General features: G+C 37.8%; 1 long non-coding RNA gene across 1 annotated transcript; it reads left to right on the top strand.

Annotated features, from left to right (window-relative positions):
* Positions 1 to 4,840: 4,840 nt before the first annotated feature.
* On the top strand, positions 4,841 to 23,220 carry LOC125277929. Its single transcript, XR_007187016.1, has 3 exons — positions 4,841 to 5,165; positions 20,420 to 20,636; positions 21,302 to 23,220. It is a non-coding gene; the product is annotated as an uncharacterized LOC125277929 (long non-coding RNA).
* The last annotated feature ends 58 nt before the right edge of the window (positions 23,221 to 23,278 follow it).

Raw genomic sequence — 23,278 nt, 5'->3', positions numbered from 1 at the left:
CTCCACACACCATAACTGTTTTGTTCTACAATTAATGTCTTTTGTGATTTACACCATGGTTTGCAGCCACTGTTTGACAGCACATGAGTTCACAGGAACATAGGTAGTCGAGAAACACCTGGCTCTCTGCTTAGTGTGCATTTTAGAGCTGTGTCCAGTACAAAGAGTTACAAATGACAAGAGATCTGATTAGAGGAGCAGATTAAAGGGAGATAAAAGTGCAGAAAGTAGTGCAGCTGGCTGTGTGTTCTGTCAGCTGTCAGTATGGCCTGTGTGGTATTGCACTTTATTCATGCTGGTGATCACATTACAGAGGCTGGTCTTTCATGTTGGAACACCGCTTGCCATTCAAAACTTCCACAGTGGATACACCCTACTCATTGTTTGGTTTATGTACTGGGTGTGAGCAATCTTTTTGTGTCCTGTTATTATGCTATTTTGATGTTAGTGTAGGCCTATAGTAGGCTGTGTTATGTATCCTGATTGACTTTATGATTAGTTAAATCTGTTTTGCACATGCATCGCCACAGAGTTAACCATTTCAGACAGTACAGGACAGCCACTTCACGTCTGTGGGCGTTACGCACAGCTCAGTGTGGCCCAGGCACGGCGCCAGGATTCCAGTTTTGGATGGGCCTTAAATTAAAAATGTTAAATTAAAAAAGAAAAAAAAAAGAAAAAAAAAACGTTATCCAATCACTGCTTAACCTAATAAAAAATATTGACTAATATAGCCTACTGTTATATTATCTGTGCGTACATACATAATATAGATTTTAATAGCTTGATGCTCTTTAAATATTTTGTTGCATTGTTAAAAGTTTCGGTGCATAGGACAGACCTATCCGCGATCGCTCTCCATGGTTCTGACCAAAGAAGAGCGCTTTGGAATCTCCATTACGCATGAAACGCATCATACCTGGGCTGCGTTTCCCGATAACATTGTCTCTTAGCGCGCTACGAAGACCCTTAAGGTATAACTTAACTAAAGGTATACTAGCACTAAAGGTATATCATTGCTAGGCGTCTTCAGGGCTATCATCCACTCGCGAGGCATAGGCGCTGAAAGGCAGAGGCGCTGGCGCCCTCCTTGCAACGGCGCTGTTTTTGGTAAAACATGATTTTGACGACATCGTTAAGTTTTGTTTTATAGAAAACTCTTTTTAAAAGATATTCGTTTTGTATAAATTGTATCTTAATTTTGATCAATGTTTTATCAATCAATTGCCCGTATTTAATAAATAAGAAGCAAATATATAGCAGACAATGTAATAACCTTAGTGTAATTGACAGAATTACTAAAAAATATTTTGCAGTCCTTTCTTTGGTCCATCAGTGCTTGAGTCACTGATCACATTAGAATAAATTATCTCATAATAAAATACAAAATTGATTTATGAATGTATATGCATAGTTCTCATCAGTCGGAAATAGAGATAAACGCTTTCATTTGTTGTATTTTTGATCCTGAAAGAAAACAGAACAACAAAAGAGCGAATCATAGGCCTACATGGAGTCTGTACGTGTTATGCTTCTTACGCGGACTTTTGGGACTCAGTTTTGAACTGGTGTCAAGGCGCAATGAATGAAATGCACAAATGGTAATTAAATAGATGAGCTGCTTTTATGTCATTTTTCCTTTTTTATTCAGAATATTCACAAATGTGTTAGCTATGGCATGAAATATCTGATATTCCGATTGTCAAATACATGCAAGTGGAAGTGTATTGTTGTTTAAACACCTTTATAACGATCGCGTTAGTTGAGCTGTATGCGCGATATAATTTTATGACACAAAATTTTGAAATGTAGGCTTAGATCAAACACATTTTAATTCAGATTCTGTATTTATATATATATATATATATATATATATATATATATATATATATATATATATATTAGGGATGCCACAATTCTCAATATAATATTGAACCGTTCGGTACGACATCCACGGTTCAATACGCGCTTGTGAATTGCGGTTTTTTCGGTTTTACGTTTAAATAATTTATGTGCGTTTTATTTCTCTCCGAATTGACTGTTTGTGTGTGCCTGTAAGTCTACGAGTACTCCTCCCCGCGAGTAAATATTCAATCACTATGCTCTAAAGTTAGGGGGCGCTGAACCATCATTCCACACTTTAACATGGCGAGCGGCGGGGAAGTGAGGCTACAGTACGAGGAAGCGCCGGCGTCTTTCAAATCCGTTGTGTGGAGACATTTCGGTTTTGCCGTTGAGTATAATCAAAGACTATAGAATAACACAAGACACGTCACTCGTATTGTTTTGAATGGGAGAAAGTGAAACGCGCAATATGGTGGAATAAGTCCCGCCTTCTAAATAAGAGCCAATCGCTGACTGATAAAGTCATCGCGTCACTGCAGCGGCCGTTAGAAGCACCGGTTTCTATAGAAACAGCCAGACTAGTGTCTCCGAAATGAGGCACAAGAGACGCGCATTTAGGTCTGCGCATGCGCATTAGCTTGATCCAGCCTGAAAAGTACAGATTTTTTGTCATGATTCCAGCGTTTGAGAAAAAAAATAAAATAAAATGAGGCAGTTGTTGTCAGATTTTATTGGTGATTTCAAATATTAAATTTAATCGAAAGCTTGGTAAACAGCTTTGGAGAATTTGTTTGTACAGTTTGTACATGGGCTACCAACAGCTGTGAGATGTCAGTGTTAATTTTAAAATAAAAAATTCTTTTATATTATACAATACACTAGAAACTAGTGGACTTTTCTTTGCTTTTAAATAAAATAAAGGAGTATTGCAATAAATCGTTTTTACTTTTTCTACTAACCTCTTACTGTTCCTATTGCCTAAGCATAGAATAACAAACTGAACCGAACCGAACCGAAAACCGTGGTTAAAAAACCGAGGTATGTATTGAACCGTGGGCTAACTGTATTGTTGCATCCCTAATATATATATATATATATATATATATATATATATATATATATATATATATATATACAATTTTTTTGTATTTATTTCAACAAATAACCAAAATCAAACCCACAGAAACTCGTGAACAGTTTTGAAAAAGCTGTGTGCAAGTTATAGTCATTCAAAGCGAACGAGTCATACTGGCAAACATAGACGTTGGAACAGGGGGGGCGGCCGCTGTCTTCTTCTTCTTCGCACTGCTCTTCTTTTATGCACTGCAGGCTAGGCTATATGCGTGCCAACTCGTTTTATTCATTCCATATATATATTATAAATATGCTTAACTGGCTGAAATCAGGGAAACTGTCTAGTGAGCTCAAGCCAGAATACCCTTTGTGACATGCTGGATCGAAAATATGTGAAATAAGTTTTTCTAGCCGACTAGTTGTTCATTTAAGCCATTAGTTGACTAATCACATTTATATTAATTTAATTTCTTAAATACTGGAGAGAATAAACTAATTATGTAATATAGGCTAGGCTATGCACTCAAGCGCACGCATAAGGCTTGCTATAAAGAACCAGCAAAAGTAATGATTATAAATGTGACCAAAACAGCAAGGAGACATTTTAATTGTTTATTAATAAAGTAATGTTTTCTGAATCAGTGTCGGCTGCAAAGATGAAGTTGACATTGATGATTCTCATCATCTCCGCATATAGCCTACTGGACGCGCCTAGAGAGAAAATGCACATTTCATTCGGATTACCTAATCATAGTAGACTCTTTTCGTTTTTAATTATTTCGTTTTAAAGTAAATATTTCAAGTTTTCGATAGATATATTTCTCATGTCTGCGAGGCAAGCAGCCTATACGCTGAGTTTTGGTTCATTTAGCCTACAAGTCGCGCACCAGTTCACGCGCCAGTGATCGCGCCCGCGCATCCGTGATTATATTGTCTGCTGTCTATTTGCTTCTTATTTATTAAACCCAGGCAATAGGTTTATGAAACATTGATTAAAATTAAAATACAATTTTTACAAAACGAAATTCACTTTAAAGAGTGGCCTTCTATAAAACAAAACTTAATGAAGTGTTTAAAATCATGTCTGACCCACTCCATGTCTCCCGATATACTGCGCATCTTATGATGCATCTTACTCATGGCGTTCATTTTTCATAATCAAGTAAATGAATTTAAAACATAGGAATATTTAAACATATATATATGAAACTACATTTTCTTTAATGGCTACCAACACGTATTGTACAGTACAGAGAAATTTCAAAAGCAAGAGCGGATCATGAGTCACGAGTCGGATCAAGAATTATTTATTCTTAGACTTATATTTAATAATGGGGGCATTCGTTATTTGACATATTTTTTTAAAGTAACGCAATAGTTACTTTCCCTGGTAATTAGTTACTTTTATAATGATGTAACTCAGTTACTAACTCAGTTACTATTTGTGAGAAGTAACTAGTAACTATAACTAATTACTTTTTTAAGTACGTGCCCAACACTGCTTATGATAAAGTTTTTAGTCACGAAGGAGGAGAAGGACCAAGAGAGAGTGAGGATTTGGAGGCAACAGAGACGGAGAGAATAGCCTATTGATGCAATGTTTCTTTTACGCGGCTGAAAATAACCGTGCTTTCCGTTATTGAGCCTGTGTCTGTCACTCGTCCTCTTAAAAGTGGAAGCTTGTGCGTAGCTTTGTTGCATTATATTGAAACTTTGTTGATGTTGTTATTGTCATGCGTGTTCTGGTTATTTGCGCATGAGTCTTTATATGGCGATAAAACAAAGCTTTGTTGCAGTGTTTTTTTTTTTTTTTTTTTTTTTTTTTTTTGAAGTGGGGATTGGGGGTGCGCCAACCCGGTTGGGACATAGAAGGGGGTACACAGGAAAAAAAAGTTTGGGAACCGCTGCTTATCTAGCCCATAGCTCCAACCAACGCAGACGATTGATTGGACCTTTTCGCTGTGTGCCTCATCTGAGCTCGAGCAGATAGATGGCGTAGCGACATTGCTAACCGAATCCTGATGCTTAGCCCTCCCCTCATTGTTTTACTGAATAAGAGGATACAATACTACATGTAATATTTGCTCACGGGAAACTGAAAGCGAAGAGCATAGACTCTAACTGAGCTGTTTTGTTGTTGAACGAGGTATTGTAGGACGGATAAGCAAATATCAAAAGTCGTTGGCTTGGATTTTGGCTCGTTTTATGAGCAAGAAGAGAAGAGAGGAGCAGCAAACTTGACTCAGGTAACGTTAGGGTTGAATGCCTTTTTTTCCTCTCATATTTCGCTTTGAGGAATAAGCTTGTCTGCTCATTGGGAGCTGTCAATAGCCACCAGCATGCAGTGAGTTTCAAATATGTGACTTGCTTGATTAAGGAGATGCTCTTCCAGTTGCCCAGCATAGTATATAGATACTACTGAGTTCAAAAAGCGTACTTGGCATGTTAGAGATGCTTCTGCTTGTAAAAAGCTTTTATAGTTCCCTCGAGAGAGCTTTTTTGCATCATCTAACAGGTCCTCCCTCATTGACCTGACTTTATTTGTATTTAGAAAAGAGGCTACTGCACGCTGCCTTATTTTGGACCTCTGTAATTAGACAGGGCATTGTTTAGCAAAATTAGTGGACAGGAACATATTCCCCCTGTCTTTGTCTTGACTGTTTATTTCCTCTGGAATTCTGGAAGTCATCAGGGTCTAATTAAAGGCAACGTTTTAACTGATGACCAAATTGGTTTACATCAAGTCCTATTCCTGTTTGGCCCCCATGAGTTCATTCACCTCTACAGTATCTCTCAGTTTCCCACACGGAGCCTTTTGATTCCCGTGTTCCCAGGAGCCTTAAAATGTGTTGTGAGATTGTGCTAATGAAGAATTGTTTTGCAACTCAAATTGCTTTCTTTGTGATAATGGAGATATCACACTGCGAATTATTTGGAGTTGTAGTAAGTATTTAGGGATTTCGAGTGTCTTGATTATCAGATGTCCCCCAAGCATGAGTACAGATGGTGTGATTTACTGATAGCATCATGTCTGCCCATGAGAATCAAAGGCAGAGGTGTAAAACGTACTCAAAAATGTTACTCAAGTGAAAGTACAAGTACTGAGTGAAAATTTTACTCAATTAAAAGTAAAAGTATCTGGCCAGAATCATACTTGAGTAAAAGTAAAAAAGTAATACATTAAAATTGTACTTGAGTATTAAAAAAGTAAAAGTAACAGCAAGAATGAAAACTACAGATTCTTGTTTAAGCTTTTAATCTCTAAAAACATGAAGTGAATGAACCACATACAAAGTTTTATCCTCCTTTAGAACTGTTTGTGTGTAAGTGTATTTAATTATCAAACTATAAGACTACTACCTAATGCCAGTATGCAATATGCTACTCAAAGTTGCAAAACCTCGGATTTAACTTAAGCAGAAGCTGATTTTCAAAATTGTGAGTGTCAAGCCTAGCTCTTTTGGGGCTAAACATCAATCCTGCAGTGCCTGAAACACTGGTGTCTGAAACACAGGCCAGATATCCATCCAACTCTTTGCTGGCTTCATGTGTTGTCTGTTTCAAAGAAGCGAAAAAATCTTCATCATCAGATGAACTGTTGGCCACAGGTGCTCTTGATTCTGTGGATGATTTTTGACTTCCTCCATTTTCTTCCACTGACTGTTATAATTTCCAGGTCAACAAAGAGTATAGAACCCAAGAGGCGACACTCTGATACTTTTAGGCAACAGTCACTAGATGGCGCTCTGGTAGCGCGGCCGCCATTATGGGGTGAAAATACTAACTGGAGCATTAAATCCTTCACATCTTACGCACCCCAAATCAGTGAATTTCACTGCCAAATCAGAAGCGCAATAGAACAGTTTTTAAAATTAAGTCATCAGTAAATTGTATGGCTCCCACAGTAAATGTTGTATTGTCTTATATATATTTTATTTTACCAGTTGTGGAATCCAACCATTCAACCATCTGAGGTAACGTAGTTAGCCTACTTTATTGAGTATTTCCATTTTATGCAACTTTACACATTTATTAATAGTAAATTAATTAGTAATAAATTTAAGATCATCATATTTACAGCGATCAGTATATTTCAGACTTAGTGGAGTAATAGTAATAATATCTAGGTCTGAATTGAAATAAGCTATATTGTACGTTTTAATGGATCACGCTACAAACATAATGATCTTATAATACATGATGCATTGCTGTGTCAGTTATCGCATAATTCACACTTTTGGACACTTTTGCTTCAATGGACATTAGACAACACTGCAAAATCAAGCTGTTAAATTCATATATTTATTGTCCAACATTCCCAATTTTTCTGATGCATGTCATAATTTAATTTCATATGTCGGTATTAATTCAGTGTTTATAAGTCTAATCCTAATACTGTATCTTTTAAAGAGTTTTAACCCAAACTGACTGAGAGCAAAAAGATTTTGTGAAAAAGTTTTTTTTTTTTTTAAGAAAGCAGCTGATATTGCCATAGAAACTAGTGGACTGCCAAGTCGCCTTCACCCCAAAATGGCAGAAACGCAGGGCTGCTGCTGGCACAGGTGTTGCAATGGAGCATTCTGTTGAGTGTTGCTTCTTGTTAGTGTATATTCTTTGAGGTCAAGGTGCTGTGCATTGTGGTAATTGATGCAACATGACGTCACTTCCAAAGGACCAATGAACATGTCTGACCAATTTCATGGAATGTGAAAATGAATCTCATTGAATAAATAACGTTTAAATTAAACTGGTCATCAGCACAATTCAATTGGTTTGGTAATAGCAAAGGAAAATAGAATGAAATGATCTCCAAAAAATAAGTACTTTTTGACTGTAAATAAAATTGTAAGGAGTAAAAAGTACTCTTTTTTTTTTTCTCAAAAAATGTAATCAAGTAAAAGTAAAAGTATTGATTTTTAAATGTACTTAAGTAAAGTAAAAATCCCCAAAAATAATACTTAAGTACAGTAATCAAGTAAAATTACTCAAGTACTTTTCACCTCTGATCAAAGGTAAACGTTCTAATGAAAAAAAAAACCCACACCAATTCTATTCGCCATTATCTGCCGCTGGTTTGTTGAATGTCACCCTTAATATAGCTCAGTCAGCAGCATTATTGTTCATCAACGTGGCTAATTCAAGAAACATTTGAGTGAAGAGAGCAGTTTGTGGTTTGGGTTCTGCAGTATGTTGTAAACATGTTGTGACTGTGGTGGATGTGTAGGGGTTTCCCCCTCTTTTTTCATCTTCCTGTGATGTAGGCCATCCTTTCCTCTACTGCCGTGCTGCAATATATGCTTGTGCCAACAGTTAAGTCAGATTTACGTCTGACGGTGCTGCAGTTCTGTGTTAAAGGGATAGTTGACCTGAAAATGCGAGTTCTGCCATTTATTTTCTCATTATTTTCTCATCCTCGTGTCATTTCAAAACATGTATGACTTTCTTCTGTTTTGGATATGAAATCTTTTGAAGAATTTTCATGAAGATCAGTGACCACAGCACTATAAAAGTTGTCCATATGACTTGTGATTGTCATGATTTTAAAAGTCATCATTCACTGATAATCTTCCTTTCCAGTGAGATTATAATTTACAAACTGCTGAGACCATATCAGTACAATTTGTGAATTGGGTCAACTAGTTAATTGCAAAGAATCAGCTTTTATTCACTGATCCGGTTCCCAATGATTTGTTTGCTGCAGTTTGAGTTATTACCTTAGTGAATAGAGCGGTGCAGGTATGACATCACTTTGTAGGCCAAAACGCAGATGTGAGTTAGCATTTTAGCACTTCTGGTTCCATCGCCCCAAAGTCTGTTTTTTGAAGAGGATTTTGGTTAAATGGCTGAAATAAGGTCTGTGGTGAACACAAGCTCAAGACACTGTCACATTTTATTCTACGACATAAAATACGTTGGTTTTTACGGAGCCCCTAAAGGGACCTTTGCAAAAATAAAAAATGAAGGAGTTTCGCGTGCTCAAGAGATACTTTCGCGTGCGCACGAGAAACTTTCGCGTGCGCACACACGAGATACTTTCGCGTGCACACGCGTTACAATTTCCGGTTTGTGTATACTATAACCTACTTCATTTGTGCGTCACTGCCTATGAAGAATGCCAGAGTATGGATGCACATAAACTAATAAAGATCATGAAAATTAAAGAGAAAATGAGAGTGGATGCACATGAACTAATACAGCTGTATTTGCTCAAAATCTGGCTTTCTTAGACCAGATCATCTAGGATGAATCCAGCTAATTATTCGTTTTAATTAAACACGTGCCTTCCTTATATCTAAAGTGCTGTATGTCAATGGCTCTGCTCGCAATAAGCGCTGTTTGAATTAAATAGAGAAAATTAGCATGTCTCTGCCACCTGTAAGGATGCGTTAAATCCGACAAAGTGGTTTAATAAAGGTTATTATATTTAGTACGCCTACATTTTACAGTTCCAGTACTTTTACATGGGAAAATATAAATATGGCCTACTGCTCTAACGAAATACAAAGTTTCATCATTTTTACTGTACCAATGTTTTTTCATGAACCATTAAAGTCCCCGTGAACCGGAAGTTGCAAACGACTTTTCTCCAGTGTTGTGACGTATTTCCAAGTGAAATGGAATATTGAATAGAGGGTAGAGTTTTACTTCAGCGCTCCTCCTCTCCGTCTCTCACTCATAGCAGACTAACGGTTGGAGAGGAGTGGTTTACGCGATTTCAGCCCAAGCCGTCAAACTGACGTCATTAGAGAAGGGGCACCATTGCAGAGGGGAGGAGTATTGTCAGATTTTGATTAAATATTACGAAGCCAAACAATTTTTTTTGTGTGGATTGACTTGCACGGATGAATTGTTCACCACAAAACTAGCAATTTGAGCTAACAAAATAAATAAGGTCAATTTTGATTTCATGTGTACTTTAAACGTGGCATTATGACAGTGCACACTGATCCCATTTCCCAGCGCGATTCTTGGATGCCACAAATGGACATGAGTCCTTGAAAAATGACGCACTTCCCTAAGGAAAGCCACATTTTGAGCACTTTTTACTGTATCAGCCTTATTTATTTATTTTTTTAACTTGGCAAAAAGAACAATGCACACAACTATTCATATCCTGGCCGTCACAGAGAATGCTTTAAAGCAGACAGACATAAGACCGTGATATAAACTGCCCTACTAAACCAACATTTCAGCAAATAGATTGTTATTAATTTATGCACATCCATACTCGCATTTTCTGCATAATTTGAGCAAATGCGCACGAGATACTTTCGCGTGCTCAAGAGAAACTTTCGCGTGCTCACAAGATACTTTCGCGTGCGCACGAGAAATGTATTGCGTGCACGAGAAACTTATGTCGTGCGCACGCGTTACAAAGAAATGTTACAAAGAAACTTATGTCGTGCACGAGAAATGTATTGCGTGCGCACGAGATACTTTCGCGTGCGCACGAGAAACTTACGTCCTGCGCACGCGTTAAAAACTTTAGCGTGCGCACGAGAAACTTATGTCGTGTGTATACTATAACCTACTTCATTTGTGCGTCACTGCCTATGAAGAATGCCAGAGTATGGATGCACATAAACTAATAACGATCATGAAAATTAAAGAGAAAATGAGAGTGGATGCACATGAACTAATACAGCTGTATTTGCTCAAAATCTGGCTTTCTTAGACCAGATCGTCTAGGATGAATCCAGCTAATTATTCGTTTTAATTAAACACGTGCCTTCCTTATATCTAAAGTGCTTTATGTCAGTGGCTCTGCTCGCAATAAGCGCTGTTTGAATTGAATAGAGAAAATAAGCATGTCTCTGCCACCTGTAAGGATGCGTTAAATCCGACAAAGTGGTTTAATAAAGGTTATTATATTTAGTACGCCTACATTTTACAGTTCCAGTACTTTTACATGGGAAAATATAAATATGGCCTACTGCCCTAACGAAATATAAAGGTTCATCATTTTTACTGTACCAATGTTTTTTCATGAACCATTAAACGTGGCATTATGACAGTGCACACTGAGCCCATTTCCCAGCGCGATTCTTGGATGCCACAAATGGACATAAGTCCTTGAAATTGCTCTGGGGGTGTGTTTCCCGAGACCATCGTTAGTCAACTATGGCCGTATGTCCAACTGAAATCTCTTGGTAACGACGGAACTTGCGACCATAGTTCGCTTTGGGAAACGCACCCCTGACCGATGTGGCAGGTATGGTCAAATATGTCTTTGCCAGCTGCGCAATCTGTGGAAACAAACATACCGCACGGTTTTTGCCACCAACTGAGAGGGTTTTCGTCAGCGGGTAGCGTAGCTTCTCTTTCATACATATCCATCTGCTCCAAAGGCCTGATGCCTTCTTAGGGTCTGACTGCATATGCCGTCGAACTGGTTGGCCATAGCAGACAGCGCAGTCTTTTTTTCTTGCGTCAACATCAGCGTGCTCACTATTTGACTCCATTATATTTATCACATTAATGTTATGCACCCTGCACCGCGCTGTACTGGATAACATAAACAAGCCCCGTCAGTTACGTCATCATGGCTTGCGCTCCTCTTGACACTGCAAAAATTCGAATGCACGGGTTTTACATTCGAATGTGACTTTTTTTTTTTTTTTTTTTAATTCGACGAATATTCGAAATTCGATTTTTTTTTTTTGACAGCCCTAATGTGCCAGGGTTTTGCAGACTGTGTGGTACTTGTGTACAATGTAACCTGAGGAGCTTGCCAATTGTATAACCTTGAAAAGTATCAGACAACTGCAAATCCGTTTGTATCGATTAACTGCACCCCAGGTATGATTCAAAAATAAGGTTTTATTGGGCTTTTGTTTACAACACGTCCATAATCTTAAAAATAATCTTATTGCAACAAAAATATGATGATCTTATGAAATATTGCTCATGTCCTCATGCTCAGAAATATGAATAAAATATTTTTTTCAGTCTGCAGTCTTTGAAGGTCCCTGTAGTTCCACAAGCACACTGACTTGACCTCCTGGCTGCTGTCACTGGAAAGAGAAATTGGATGGGGAAAGGAAAGTGGGACATGTTTTCATTTTCCACTCCCCCTTGTTGTCCTTGGCAACCACTTTTTTTCTTTTTTTTCCCCTTCCCTTAAAATGACAGGCTGACTCAGGTCCCAATATTTCTCCTTGTCCAAGGGGTTGTTGAGCTCTCATTCTCTCTCTCACACACACACAGACACACAGACAGAGGAATTAAGTGCTCTCTTCCTTTGTCTACCCCTCATCACCACGCACTAATGAAACCCAGTGTTGTTTAAGACCAAGACTGCAGCAGTGAATTTATTTCAAATGCTGGAAGTGAGCTTTAATGCTGTTTCACTCATTCTCATAGAAATGTCATTCTCTGGATCTGCCATATCTTACAAGAGTAATGCTGCATAATAAAAAGTGATGGTAAATTACAGCACAGAGGGGGTTTACTATATGAGCCACTACCTGTGCCTGTTAACTTGCAGGTTGACATCACATGTAGCCATTATTCATTGAGATATTTTTGACATTTCAGGAAGTTTATTTTTGTGCTCCGCATTGAATCAAACTCCGAATACAGAGCATAGCTGTATGATTTATTTCCTTTTTTCACCTTAAAGTACTTTACATTTTTATTCATCAAAGAATCCTGAAAAAGTATCACATGTTAAAAAAAAATATTAAGCAGCACAACTGTTTCCAACATTGATAATTGAGTATCAAATTAGGATATTAGAATAACTTCTGAAGGATCATGTGACACTGAAGACTGGAGTAATGATGCTGAAAATTCAGCTTTGCATCACAGAAATAAATTATATTTTAATGTGTATTAAAATAAAAACCCATTATTTTAAATTGTATATAGTTATATTTCACAATATTACCCTTTTTTTCTGTATTTTTGATCAAATGTGCATGTTATGGACTGGGGGAATGCACAGTGCATGCAGGGGGTGTGGCCTCAATAGCCCTGCAGTAAGTAGTGTGCTGTGTGAATGTCAGGGTAAAAATTCAACTGAAATTGGATTAAATCTGGTTGTTTTAACCAAAATTATGCTGCAAGATGTTTTTTTCAACTACATTTAAGTACCCCGTTATAGGCTAACCTGCAATTTTGCAAATTCCCTGTTTATTCCCATTAATTCCTGTTAATCCCCATATATTCCCGTTAATTCCCATATATTTCCGTTAATTCCCATGGAAAGTTTCCAGCTTTGAAAATTTTGCAACCCTACATCACACAAACTCTCCATTTGGGCAGTCGTGGCCTAATGGATAGAGAGTCGGACTTGTAACCCAAAGGTCATGGGTTCGAGTCTCGGGTCCGGCAGGGATTGTCGGTGAGGGGAGTGAATGTCCAGCGCTCTCTCCACCTTCAATACCATGACTGAGGTGTGACCCTTGAGCAAGGCACCATACCCCCAACTACACCCCCGGGCGCCACAGCAATGGCTGCCCACTGCTCCGGGTGTGTGTTCACTGCTGTGTGTGTGCACTTGGATGGGTTGCGACTGACTCTGCCACACACTAGTATGCTTGCTTTTGGCCCGATAGTGGAAATGCGGCTAATGAGAGCAGTCAAAAGTCCCCACCTCCATACAGAGATAAAGTCCTGTGATTAGCCTATTACCCTTACTCTAGAAGAGAGCCCCCAGCACTCCTCTGCTTCACAGTAATGAGATATCATGGTCACAATGACTCATCTTAATGAGAACAAAGTCATGTGAACAACTTTCGACTCGCCCAGTAAAGGCCTCCTCGCTTCCTTTGTTTCATCTGGATTAAAGCATTTGTCCTGAAAAAGTGAACGCCTACCTGTATATGGACTGGCATATCAGGTTACGCTCAGCACAGAAATACTTCACAAAAGTCTCTACTCGGGGAGGAAGAAGATCCAGTTTCAAACTCATTCTGGACACACTTTAAGTTGTCCATTGTGGTTGGTGTTTTTTTTCTTTGTTCTTGTAAATTGTAAAATAGCATAGAGACCAAAATGCCATCCCAATTTTTCCTCTCTTTGGATCAAGCTCTTAAACTGTGGACTTAGTGGACACAGATGTCAAATAAATTATCATGCTTGTCAGTCCCGTGTTGATCTAATTCTCTGTGGTTTTTAAGAATAGCCAAGGTCCTGCTCTATTTATAAAGTCTTGTACAGCAGAGTGGTCATCAGAAACAGCATGCTGCAGGGTCTGATGGGTATGTTTACATTTATTTATTTGTCTCTTGTACAACACGAGTATTTTGCCAAGACTGATGGTCCAGTAATTACTTCATTTTGATCAGTGGTACTTCACAAGCTTCAGCTATCAGTGACTTTAAAAAAAGAAACTTTATTTAATTTGTGTTTTAAAATGTGTATTAAAACATTCTTTATTAATTTGCTATAAAGTTTTAAATGTCCATATATTTTTACATTTAAAAATAATTAAATATGTCTTGTAATTTGTCCTTTTTTTTTTTCATTTCCATTTTTATGTTTGAATTATTAAAGGTGCCGTAGAACGTGTTTTCAAAAGATGTAATATAAGTCTAAGGTGTCCCCTGAATGTGTCTGTGAAGTTTCAGCTCAAAATACCCCATAGATTTTTATTTTATTTTTTTTTTATTTTTTTTTAACTGCCTATTTTGGGGCATCATTAAATATGCGCCGATTCAGGCTGTGGCCCCTTTAAATTCTCGTGCTCCCCGCCCCTGGAGCTCGCGCTTGCCTTAAACAGCATAAACAAAGTTCACAAAGTGTTCGTCATGCAGCATGTCTAATCGCGTAAGTATGGTATTTATTTGGATGTTTACATTTGATTCTGAACGAGTTTGATAGTGCTCCATGGCTAAAGCTAACATTACACACTGTTGGAGAGATTTATAAAGAATGAAGTTGTTTATGAATTATACAGACTGCACGTGTTTTAAAAAAATGAAAATAACGACAGTCTTGTCTCCGTGAATACAGTAAGAAACTATGGTAACTTTAACCACATTTAACAGTACATTAGCAACATGCTAACGAAACATTTAGAAAGACAATTTACTAAAACTTCACTAAAAATATCATGTAATCATGGATCATGTCAGTTATTATTGCTGCATCTGCCATTTTTCGCTATTGTTCTTGCTTGCTTACCTAGTCTGTTGATTCAGCTGTGCACAGATCCAGATGTTAATACTGGCTGCCCTTGTGTAATGCCTTGAACATGGGCTGGCATATACAAATATTGGGGGTGTACATATTAATGATCCCGACTGTTACGTAACAGTCGGTGTTATGTTGAGATTTGCCTGTTCTTCGGAGGTCTTTTAAACAAATGAGATTTATATAAGAAGGAGGAAACAATGGTGTTTGAGACTCACTGTATGTCATTTCCATGTAATGAACTCTTGTTATTCAACTATGCCAAGGTAAATTCAATTTTTAATTCTAGGGCACCTTTAAATCAATAAGTGTCACTCCTAGTCCTCCATACACAAAAGTTTAGAGTCACAATATCAAAAAGGAGCTTCCAAAGAAATGTATGTTGGCCAAACCACTAAATTTAGTCCGGCTGATTGTGGAAAGTGCAGCTGAAAGCGTAGAGGTAATTACATAGAAAGGACACCATTCATTAAGGTAATTGTCTCTATTGCTTGCATTTCTCTGTCTTGGTGTTCTGGTGCAGAATGTGAGTGGAAGGCGAAAAATGGATTTCGATAGTTCATATAGTGTGTTTCACATCTGGTTTAGATTTGGCTAGTGCAAAAGAATCCCACACAGGGTTCATTCAGCCCCAGTTTAGTTTAACATTAAGTATGTTTATATGCACTTCGGAAGTTTGATTTCATTTGGACTAAAGCAATAATTTGTCTTTTTAAAATGTCATGTTCTACCAGTCCATTATTTTTTTGTTAAGCTGGACTAACAGATCTAGATAATGCAATAATAGCTTAATTTCATCCAGCAAGACAGAAGTGATATGCGATGTGTTTTTAATCCTTCAAATATTAGATTTATGCATTGTCATGTGTATTTGAACAGAAAGATGAAAACTGTAGCTCAATATGCAAAAACCAGCTGTAGCTCTATTAACTGCACATCTATACATGCTTTCTGTCTCTAGGTGTTAATGAATTTGAACATGTTTCATTAGTCAAATATTTAGATTTGGGTAGAATAGATGTTTACAATAGCATATTTGCCAGGCTGTACCAAACAATACTGCATTTGCCTCACCATTCCTGGGTTTTAAGGAAGGATATCTGTCACTCATGAGGTCTGACTGACAAATCGGACTAACAGTGTTCTAACCACAGCCAAGCTATCTTCCACCTTCATATCATGTGGCTCAGTCAAACATTTGTATGATTTGGGAATTCCACACCGTTCTCCCCCTCCTTTCCTTTCTCCTCCTCCTACATTCATTCATGCATCACTGAAAGGGTCATAGGCTGAGTCTACTGGGAGTGCGAGCTGATGAAAGTCCTTTTAAAAATTGAACAGTGGTGAAGTCTTGCCAAGTAAGGGGACAGACATTGTACAGTTTTTCAGAATCCTGGTTTTACTTAATATTTTCTATTCCAGTGGCTTAATTCATTGAAAATATTTGGACACAATAGAAATTGAATTGTGACCCAGTATGCTTTGCACTCTCTAACGCACAACAAATATTTAGACTACTTAATATTGATGATGATATTGCAGTACACTCATGTTGTCAGCTAAAATGGCAAGGGGTGGTTTTAAAGTATTAACAATAATGCTTGAGTCAGTGAGGTGGTAGATTGCAGTATTGATCATCTGGTTTCTCATTCGGTCCTTCTGTTCTCATCTGTCCAAAAGTGTAGCACTACCGTTTACCTCAATCAAAATGATTAGATAATCCCAACACCCTTCAGCTACGTCCAGCACTTTTCCAGCACTTTATTTGATGTGTATTTGTAAAACTTATATTGTCAAATAAGTAGGCTAAACGACAAATTTATATTATGATTTATTAACTCTAGTCATTTAAAATGTCACGCAGCTTAAAATGGTGAAGTATTGTTTACAACTTTTTTTGGCATAAAGTTTTATTTATAGTAAAGATGTTCTGAGTCTCATACTGTCATATGTGTTTGAAGAAATGAATGAAACATGGCATTTCCCTTTTGCGGAGGAGACAGATAGATAAAGATGCTTAGATGAATGGAAAAAATAAGCGCAAACAGGAAGCAGGCCAATTTGCCACTGAAAGCATAAAACATGCATAATTGTCCTTCTGCCATGTATGTAATACCAGAGGTTGTTAGAGTAAACTAGTGAACCATTCTCACATCAGTGGAACTGTTCTTATGGTGATACCATTGAGAAAAGTAAGAGACTTTTCATGCAGGCTGTAATTATTTCAAGACAAAGGATTTTAAATATTGTATGCCCTGAAACTGTACATGATCTTCTAGAGCCAATCCCATGAAACCCACAGGTAATGTCCAGATCAAATTTCTTCCCACCAAACTTTTTCCATTGTTAATTTTTCATTTTTTAAAAAAACAGATTTTACCCCCCAATTCTGTACACAATACTGTAATGCATCTGGTATTGTCTCTTGATTTTTGATGATTCCCATATGTTTATTGTATTATTTTAAATCAAAAGTTTAAAATGAAAATGATTTAATATTGAAATATTTAATTTATAAATTAATTATATTTCATGTTATTTGAGCATGGGACTGAATTTTATATAACAATGAGGGTACTAATAGTAGGTTAAATTTTATTTATGCAAAATATAATTTTTCTTTCTCCCTAATCCTTTTTTTTTTTTTTTTTTTTTTTAAAGGGGGGGGGGGGGGGGGGGGGGGGGCTGGGGTAAAATGTGACCTGGACAGCTCTTTGTGAGATTCACCCAGTTACATATCACATTTCCATCAATGAATAACCAATAAAACACTGACGCTTCTTCTGTGAACAGTGCTGCATTATTTAGAAGTGCTTATCTGACAAAGAATGAATGAATGCAAAGAATGATGACGGGGGAAAGCTTTGGCTTATGTGTTTGTCAATTCTTTCCCTGACCGCTGTGGCCCAAGCTTAATGAACATCATCATCAGTCAAGATAAATCTATATTAATTACTTTGAAATTCATGCCAAAGACAGTTCTCATATACTGTGTATTAACTTGGGAATTTATCTGTCGTCTAAACATTGAAGTGACCCAATACTCCTCTGATGCTTTTTTGTTCTTTGCTTAGCAACAAATCAGACTTGCCAATTCTGGCATCTATAAAAGGATACTGGAATGTGGCCAATCTCCTCAGAAGACTCAGAAGATCTCATTGTCTTGTGCTAATCTGACCTTTTAGGACCTAATTAGATGTTTTATGAAATTGTGTTTGCTGAATCTCACATTTTGAGGATGGGTTGTAGGCCGAGTGCTGTGTGAAGCATTCCTCGAGCTCTCTATTATTTTTATATATATATATATATGAGAGAGAGAGAGAGAGAATATAGAAAAAGATTTGGGAAAAGTTGCTCGAGCTGCTGTGCAACTGAACATTTATATGAACTGGATTTCCATGCAATGCATTTATGCTGTAGACCGCTTCGTTCACACCCTGTCAGAGGAAAAGAGTCTTGATCGCTCTGACCTCTGGGGATTTCACAAACCACTCTGATCCCTCATCTGCTTGCTTAACACTGGACTGTGCTTTACGCACATGCAGTGGACATCTGCTTGAGGTTTAGCTGTGTATGTAAAGGTAAAGATGATTCTGTCTGGTCTCTTTAGGCTTTCTGCTTGGCTCAGGCTGGAAAAATGCTGCTTTTTTGCCCTAGTCTCAATGTCACAAATCGGGGATGTAAAGCATTTATGTCTCCCCAAACCATTATGGGCTCCCCCTTTGAGGAGTTTTCGGCAGCACAAGTTTGGAATTTAATCAATTTAAGTCAAACACAAATATCTGGATGGAGCAATAGCTCTTCATCTGGATACAAACAAAAAACGTCTTCCACCTCCCCAAGAAAATGCATATTCGGCAAGGAATTAACAGCATTCAGTTTGTTGCCAGGTCAGCTCAAAGGAAGATGTCTGGTTTCGTAGAAATTATGTATTGTTCCGTTGGTGTGAACTTGCAGGCTTGAGCGCTGAAGGCAAAAGCAAGGTCACAGGCCAAAGTTTGGAGATTACAGAGACTTGAAAAGAGACATGAAGTACTGTAGACATTGTTTAGCTTGAGTAAACAAGCCAGTTGTGCCTCTGTGTCAGATTGCATTAGCATGACATCAGTGGGAGGGTTTGAATAAGTCGGAATCCTCCAGCAGTATTCTAATGGCCTTCAAGAGCAGAAGTAAACATCAAAGCTCGTCCTATGTAGTCTGTTTGGTTTGGTTGTATTGTTCTATTTATTTATTTATTTATTTTAATTCCATTTTACCTTTTGTACTTTTTATGTATTTTTTTTTTTTTTTAGAAATAGGTATTTATTTAGGTTATTATTATAATATAAAAGTGTGATTATTTTTTTCTTTTTGCTTGTCCAAATTTCATGACTATCTTGTAGGGCTGGACGATTATGGCCTAAAATCAAAACCTTGATTAATTGAACATTTTACCTCGATTACGATTAATGAACGATTATTTTATTTCTGATTTTTTTTTTTTTTTTTTTTTTTTTGCCCTCATAGTTCACTGACAAGGTTTGTACTGTAAATAGCCTATGATTGACTATTAAGGTGGGATATTTTTTTTCCTGTTGAAAGAGTGATCTGACATCATAGCTCACTATCAGCAGTTATTTCATCTATGGTTTGTAACATTTCTTACAGGTTTCTGCTCGTTGTAAATCAGATAAAGATAAATTAGCACAGTACCAGTAGTGATTGCGTGTGTGAATTAGTCATACCGTCTCTCTATTAATTGTGAAGCTGTGGGTTGTAAATAGTTCCTTCAAAAGTAGAAAAAATAGATGCTATAACTTTTGAGTTTCTAAGCTATTTTAGTGATAAATCACAGGACAGCGCTGACAACAAGCTTCTGCGTTCCTCTGTGTGCGCGCGATCTTCACGTTTTGCGCAGCTGTTTGTATGAGTGTTCGTGCCACATGCAGCTGCGCGAGCGCGGCATAGATATAATTATGTATATATCTATGCGAGCGCGGTAGCTCGATATAATAATACACATCCGATCGTCTAATCGCTTGAATGTCCAAACCATAAAACAAATACAACTGACAAAGTTTAGTGAAGACGCAAGGCTCACCGCTCGCGCGCCATCACTATGTGTTGAACCGGCGTTCACCTCCGTGTTTTGCTTTTATGCCACTGACTGGACTGGGCGGAGTCACGTGGCTACACACGCAGTTATGTTTTTAAGGGGGAAGTATTAACAGGATTAAAAAACCTAAATAACCGACATGGGAAAATTACGTCGGTTAGAGGTTCTGAATTTCGGTTTCGATTACTTTTCGATTAATCGTCCAGCCCTACTATCTTGTAGACATTTTATGTACTAACTCTCCCCCTGCCTCTTTCTCTTGCCCAGGAATGACGGACATTGCTGCAGTGTCTCCACATTTATATAGGTCTGATTGAGCGGAGCGGTGAGCTACTCAGTGCGTCGACGCTCGAACAGAATGATCCAGCAGGGTGACTAAGAGGAGGAAGAAGGGGGGAGAGGATGGGTGTGAATGCCTCCAGCTACCCTCACTCGTGCTCCCCTCGATTCGGGGGTAACCCACAGACCCAGCAGACCTTCATAGGTAAACTCCCATATGAATGTTGTTACAGAGATATTTGTTCTTCATAGTTTAGCAACTACTGTGATCGATGACAATATAAAAGGTCTGACAGCCTGAGCACTATTACATCTTTTGTTTTGGCTTTCCGATTGCATATCAGCAGGATACAAGACCTAAATTCTTTGAATCACATTGCAATATGAAGAAAAGGAAATCTCTCTCAAAGATGAAAGTTTTTCTTTGACTAGAATATAAAATAGTTCTGCATTGTTTTTGTTAAAACAAAACAACAATGATCATGTTTAGAGACAGTTCAGTAGCACAGAGAAATAGAATCTCATTAAATTATTGACTTCACCAGTCTTCATATTCTTTTACTGTAACATCTTGTCTTTATTCATTTAAAAGCTTGGTAATTGTAGCACAACTGTCAGCAGCTTCGGGTGTCCCCCGTGTGTTTTTGTACTCCCATTGCATTGTTTCCTCCATTAGTCCAATGTTATTAAAAGTCAAGTGCATTTCAGAATTGTTCTGAAGCACTTGCAAAAAGCGAAGCTCTGTGGTGTTGCATTTATTTGAAATAAACTTTAATTGTAACATTGGCAGACCTCACAATGCACATTTTCCTGCTGACAACTTTTAAGGCCTCCAGACTCTTACACAGCGTGTTTCTCTTCTATCACCAGGCGCCTCCTATGCACCACAGGGTTATGGTGGTGAGTCCAAGCTCTACAGCCTAGAACCCTGAAAAACCTCAGGACAAGAAGAAAAAGAGCCCCGGTTTGGCCACCCTCAAGAGGAGGTTCATTAAGCGACTCAAGTCCAGTCTGTCGGCCGATCATACGCGGCAGATGCGCGAACTCCTCTCAGGGTGGGATGTGCGTGACGTCAACGCCCTGGTGGAGGAGTATGAGGGCACGGCAGAATCCAGAGTGTTAACCAGGTCGCACATACCTGTTCACCTGCCTCGGATGACGTTAGCTCGCTAATGATACGACAACAAAGTTGAAGAAAAAAAGGCCTGTCGAAAAAGCTCCTCTCCAGAAAAGCCGTGCTTTTAGCTTATTTCATACCCATCTCAAGTAATCCTCTGTAAATCTCGCTCAAATGGTAAAAGGATAATTTCATAAAAGCTACGTCTTTTATATTGTGGATGTGCTAGCAAGCAGGAATATTCAAACCACGCAAACGCATTGCACCAACTAAACAGGTTTCCATGGAGACAGCATGCCACAGCAGCTCTGAGCGGTTGGAACGTCAGACCGTTGAGTCGAAGTTCATCATCGAAAATGGATTCAGAACAGCACAACTATCGAATGGTTTTGACCATCGTTTTGTAATTGATTACATTCACTTACAGCATAATATTCTAAATATGGCTAATTCCGGGTAAACCTTCGGCTTAGAAGTTTTACTCATTGTGTAAACTTGTTAACCAGTGCCTAGCACAGTAATTCAGGCTAACACATTTAACACAGTGTGGTAACTTGGGCACTGCATTTTTTTAACCACACTAAAACATTGCAAAAGTGAAAACTACATTAATACTATGTCTAAATGAACCACATTTACAGAGTAAAAATGAAAAAGAAAAGTAAAGTTGCCACCCTTTTTCATTTATTTAAAGCTGGCAAATGAAAATTGCCACATTTACCTTGTCAACAACTGCAGATATTGCAGTCATTAAAGTCACCATGAAAGCCCTCATAATCTTTAATTAACTTCCCTCTCTCTTGCATCAACATTTCTCTTTACTGGTGCAAGGGTCACTCAAATGAGATCACAGCAATAACAAATCACAACAATCCAATCAATTCCCAATGCACAAAATCATGTCCTGCCCTATGTTGTTCTTTTTTCTTGTTCGAGAAGCTGTTTTACTCATATTCATCACAGTAGGGAAGAAAAGACTATCGCAACTTCCGTTTCAACTGCAGTCTAGTCCATTTTGCAGTACAGCTGTTAAAACTGCAGGTGTATTATAAAAAATTAATTGCAGCATTTGACTGAACTATAGTTATAATGTATCGATATAAACTTGTATGTCATTCAACTATAAAATGTAGTGTCCTAAACTGCAGTTGCACTACACTGAACTTCTTTGCACTGCAGCGAATGCAGTTAAATTATGGGGAAGTCATATCGGAACTGCAACTGTTACACTATACAATGGACTTCAAGTACGCTTTATTGAAATAGTTGTACTGTATACAGCAGTACTAAATCATTTTAGCAATTTTTTTTATTGTGTATAGCACAGCATCATATTACTACACAAAACTACAACCGTATGGATTAAAGTAATGCAATGTCATTGCAATTCATTTTTGTAAAGGATAAATATTTTGCTGTCAGGCTCATCAGACTCAGTATTTATGTATTGCTGTAAAACAGCCATAATTGGGCTCTTCCAAGTGATGATACAAATTAATTGGCACAAGTTCTAAGTGGTAAAGTGTCAGTCTTCAGCATCCAAAATTGAGTCAGTGAAATGTCTACTGAATTATCATTAACTCTGTGTTGTAGAACTCTTGCAAGAGTCTGGATATTTCACAGACCTATTTATAAGCACATGTAAAAGAAATAAATGTTACTTTGACCTACAGAAACCTTCACTATCTTTTTTATTTCACTCTTGGATAACAGGTCACACCAGGTCAGCT

This window comes from Megalobrama amblycephala, linkage group LG11 (genome assembly GCF_018812025.1).
Source record: "Megalobrama amblycephala isolate DHTTF-2021 linkage group LG11, ASM1881202v1, whole genome shotgun sequence".
Taxonomy (NCBI): Eukaryota; Metazoa; Chordata; class Actinopteri; order Cypriniformes; family Xenocyprididae; genus Megalobrama; species Megalobrama amblycephala.
This window is presented reverse-complemented; position numbering and strand designations above follow the sequence as displayed.